The sequence below is a fragment of the Arachis stenosperma genome, chromosome 7, assembly GCF_014773155.1.
Source record: "Arachis stenosperma cultivar V10309 chromosome 7, arast.V10309.gnm1.PFL2, whole genome shotgun sequence".
Lineage (NCBI taxonomy): Eukaryota > Viridiplantae > Streptophyta > Magnoliopsida > Fabales > Fabaceae > Arachis > Arachis stenosperma.
The window spans coordinates 18,386,641-18,392,100 of record NC_080383.1 but is presented as its reverse complement, the minus strand read 5'-3'; positions in this window follow the sequence as shown (position 1 = coordinate 18,392,100).

The window sequence follows — 5,460 nt, the reverse complement described above, 5'->3', positions numbered from 1 at the left end:
GAATTTGGATGCATATGTTTTGGAATCCCTTTTTTATTTTTAATTTGATTTTCACCGTTGATATTATGATAATATCTAATTTAATATTTAATGTTATAAAGTTATAAATTTCTTCTTTGAATTATTGTTGATACAATTAAGTTAGTTATTAATTTTTTATGTGTACTTATTTTAAAAAAAAATTAATTATATTTTTTAATTAAAGTATTATGTTTATAATTTTAAATTTAAATTCAAATATACTTTTTTTTTTGAATTTTTAAGTAAGTAATTGGGTTTGAGAATACTTTTTAAAAATTTATAATTTATAAGCTACTATGCTAATTACAAAGGATTATAATAAAGTAAATAGAATTACCAGTCTTATTAAAATGTGAGGTTATTTATACTGTTTTAAAAAAAATCTTTATCTTTATAGCAATATAAATAGAAAGTTCTTATGCTGACGTGGTACTCATACATTGAGTTTAGAAATTTATTTGCTTAAGTGTCGTCACTGAAAATTTTTAAAATTTTATTTATAAATTATAACTTATTATTTGCTTACGTTGTTACCTTTTAAATTTTTAAATACGCTTTCTTAGGTTGTTAGGTATTTAGTTTTTAATATTGTTGAACTAATAATTTGCTTAGGTATCATCACTAAAAAATTTTAAAATATTGTTTATAAATTATAATTTATTATTTGCTTAAGTTATTACTTTTTAAATTTGAAACAATCTGGAATACAAATGGGGAGAATTTTTGCTTGAGTTTCGAAATTATTTACTTAAATGTCTTTATTAGAAATTTTTGTAATTTTATTTATAAATTAATAGATTATTTGGTTAGATTGTTAGATAATAATAAGGATTTAGCACTCGTCTTTATCTTGATCTTTACAGGCCTCTTGAATATTCTATTTACTTCATTTTTTCTTTGATTTTTTTGTAGAATGCGACTTTTTTAGTGCCGTCTTCTTTATTATTAGTATTGATAAGAATTCTCTTGTTAAGACCCTATGAACAATTAAACAAAACCTCAGATTCATACCAGAACCACAATGATTCAAAAAAACCTTTAATGTCCAAAAATTCCCTGAGTAAGAACTGCTGGATTATCACTTATTCAAGAAATAGATAGGATAGAATGAAAAAAGAAATCAAAAGACATTTTTTTATTATTAGTTTTCAAGTTTATTAGCAAGGTAGTTAAATATTTAAATCTTAATAATATTATTGAACTAATTTAAACAAAGTTATTTATAAATTATTTATAAATTATTTTAAAATTAGGACGATTGTTTAATAATAAAATTAACTATTTAAAAGTAATAACAAAACAATAAGAAGCAAGTAGTAGTAAGAAACAAGTTCGAAAACAAAATAATAAAAGCTTAAATTTGAAAACGGAAACAAAACGTTCTTTTAAAACAAAATAATAAAAAATTGAATTTAAAAGAGATTGTTACTTTTTAAATTTAAGTTATTTACTTAAGTTGTTTTGCTTAGGTTGTTATTTTTTTAATTTTAAGTTATTTTGCTTAGGTGGTTATTTTTTAAATTTTAAGTTATTTGTTTAGTTTATTATTTTTTAAATTTTAAGTTATTTACCGATTACTATTTTAAATTATAAATTATTATTATTTGTTTAAGTTGTTACTTTTTAATTTTAAATTATTTGCACATAAATTAAAATTTGAAAAAAAATTAAAAAATACATGCTTCAGTTAAGAGGACTCTTGTGTCTCGATTCATAAATTTGCTAAAAGAAGTCGATGACGGATAATCAATTATTATTTTTTAAATATCAACACTTACGCATAATAGATGAGTAAAACGAAATCTAGGAATTTTAATATTAACTTCAATGTAAGTTTATTTATTCGAATTTGTTTCAAGATTTCATTCTATATATTCGAATTTATTTGTTTTAGTATTTTGTATTTAAATTATTATTTTAACTTTATTTTGTTACAAAAATTTTTATAATATTTTTTTTGTACTTGAAAGATTTTAATTTGTTAAAAAAAATTGTTTTTGTTGAAAATAAATATTTTTTTCTATATTTTTATTTAAAATATTATTATTGATATGTTAATATTAAAAATATAAAAAATAAACATACTTTAAAAAAAATACTTTACGTTGTTTGATCTTTATAAAATTAAAATAATTAATTAATTATTAATTTTTAAATTGTAACTATTTTTTCAATAAAAAATAATTTATATATTTTTTAAATTTTATGAATTTGTTAATTTTTAAATTTTAAAATATAAAATATATATGTATATAGTTTGGTATAATTTTTGTTGTTGTTATTTTTAAATATAAACACTTACACATATTAGATGAGTAAAACGAAATTTAGGAATTTTAATATTGACTTTGATATAAATTTATTTATTTAGATTTATTTTAAGATTTTATTCTATAAATTTAAATTTATTTATTTTAATATTTTTTATTTAGATTATTATTTTAACTTTATTTTGTTATAATTATTTTTGTAATATTAAACTTTTTTGTACTTGAAGGATTTTAATTTGTTGAGAAAAAAATTATTTTTGGTGAATAAATATTTGTCTCTCTTTTTATTTAAAATGTTATTATTGGTATGTTAGTATTAAAAATATAAAAGATAAAACATACTTAAAAAAATGTATTATGAGATCAAATAATTTTATAATTGTGACACAGGAGGCTGTATAGAGAACTTTAGCTTATGATATTCATCGAAGATGGCCTTCAGTGGTGAGATTAACTTTTTATTTACCTGGAAAGTAAAATATCATCTTTAAAGATGATGATAATCTTGAGAAAATCATGAATCAAAAGAACGGAAAAAGTACGATGTTCTTAGTATGGATGGAGACCAACAAAGAATTTGAAATTGGTCAAACTTTAATGTATGCTGAGTTTCTAAATCAATTTGTTTATGATAGCGAAGAAAGGGAATGATATCCACGCAAGAGAGAGTATTCTATCAGAAGGTTAAACTATGTTCCACTGGGTACATGTGATGATATCTACTATATGAGAATTTTGTTAATTATTTAAAAATGTTGCACAACATATGAGTCTATTAGGACAATTAATGGGATTACATATCCTAGCTTTTAAGATGCTTTCTATTTTATGGGACTATTGTGTGACGATAGAAAATTCATTGCAGTTATTAATGAGGTATGTTCATCAATTGAGAAAATTGTTTGTAATGCTATTGATATCTAATAGTGTTAACAAATCAAATCGTATTTAAAATGCAACTTAGACGTTATTGGCTGACATGATATTATATATGAAGAGGAAAATATTGAAAAATTAAGGTATTTCACTATGTGGTAAATTATTATTACATGTAGAACTTTACTTGCAAAAATCACTGTTCACTAATGGCCAATTTACATTGCTTTGTCAAGAGTTAAGAATCGCAATGGTCTGAACATTTTAATTCTAGATTAAGACAACAATCCAAACTCATCAACAACAAATGCCGTGTTGAACGAAGTTTTTAAAAATATATATTTATATAAGAAAATAGTATTTTATTTTGGTAACATGTTATGATTTATACTTTTGTACAAATATTAGTCGTAGATATAACTAATTTATTAACTATACTTTCAGATTTAAAATAAAATGTATATCATGGAACACAACATTATATGCCAATTATTTTTCTAATGAGGTTAGTAAAATACTAGGTTGCCTATAAATTTTTATTAGCCTTATAATATAAAATTTAGTGTAAAATTAACATGCTAATATTACAGTTATATATGTTCTTATTTTTTTAGGTCTCTTTTTTTATGGCTTAAGAATATTATAGACTTCAAACTGTTTCATTTATATTTTACTTTGAATAAAGATAAAACAACATTTTAAGTACGTTTATTATATAATGATGATGATAATGTTATACTAAACTTGAAAAATTTATGATTATTAAATATTATTTTCGATTTACCATGTCAAATTAAAATATAAACACAGTGCATCGCACGGGTTCAATACTAGTAAATTTACAGATCTGTTGTTTACTAGATATTGCTGGACTTTATTTTATTTTTCTAATATAAATAAAAAAAATTAATCTTATAATTTAACAATTTAAAAATAAAAAATTTAGTTTTTTAAATTTTAAATTTTTCTAAAAATATATTTTTAATTTTTTTATTCACCGAATAATGTTATACCCGGACAGTTGACTTTTTTGTTGCACTTGTTCACAAATTAAGAATAAATTAATTTAAAAAATTTAAAAATTTTCAATTTATTATTTTTTGGATATTGTTGGAATTTTTTATTTTTCTACTACTAGAAAAAATTATTTTTAGTTTAAAAATTAAAAAATAATAAATTTACAGATCCGTTGTTTACTAGATATTATTGGATTTTGTTTAATTTTTTAATTTAAACCAAAAAATTTAGTCATATAATGATATAATTTAAAAATTCAAAAATAAAAAATTTAATTTTTTAAAATTTTAAATTTTTCTAAAAATATTTTTTTATTTTTTTATTCACCGAATAATGCAATACTCAAACAATTGACATTTTTTTGCTGCACTTGTTTGAAAATTAAGAGTAAATTAATATAAAAAATTTAAAATTTTTTAATTTTTTTTGGATATTATTAGAATTTTTTATTTTTCTACTATAATAAAAAAATAATTTTTTAGTTTAAAAATTAAGTGTTTAAATAAAAATAGAAACGTTTGAAAGTAATTTCATGAATTTTGCATAAAAACCAAATGACTACATAACTTTCATGTAACTGTTACAAACTATTTTTTTTATCCCTCAATTGATAATAATAGTCTAATTGATACTCATAAAGGAAATTTTTTTTAAATAAATAAAATAAATATTTTAATTATGAATCTACGTTAATTTAAGCAAAAATAATTTTTTATATTAAGATTTTTTAGGTGTTATACAAGTGAATAAAATTAATAAAGGTTGAATGTGAGAGCGGTGACGAATGCATCTTGCAGGTGGCGAGAAGTTGACACTGGACAACATGTCAGTTCCATATCCTAGGTGGCAAGAAACAGGGGCGCAACATGGACACTGCAGGTTCTGATCAGGATGCATGATACATTTCCATGAATAGTAAAAAAAACAGTAGAAAACACTCGTCAAGTATGCATGGAAGTAGTTGTTCCCATTTCTTCCGCTTCTATAAATTCGAGTCTTTCTTTTCGTTGTATCCAAAGAAAAAAAACTTAAGTTACACTATTTTTAAGTGAAACCTCACAAAAAAAGTGTGAGGAGAGGTGGAAAAATAAAATTTGTGTGTCTGTCTCTATAATAATAAAAGTATGGTTATTAATGAAAATAGCGTGATTTAAGTTAAAATAATACAAAATTTAATTTTACAAGAAAAACATATTGTTTCACATCTAAATCATCTTTGATATGTAAGTTATATTTTTTTACAATTATTTATATCAATATATACATGTTATATTAT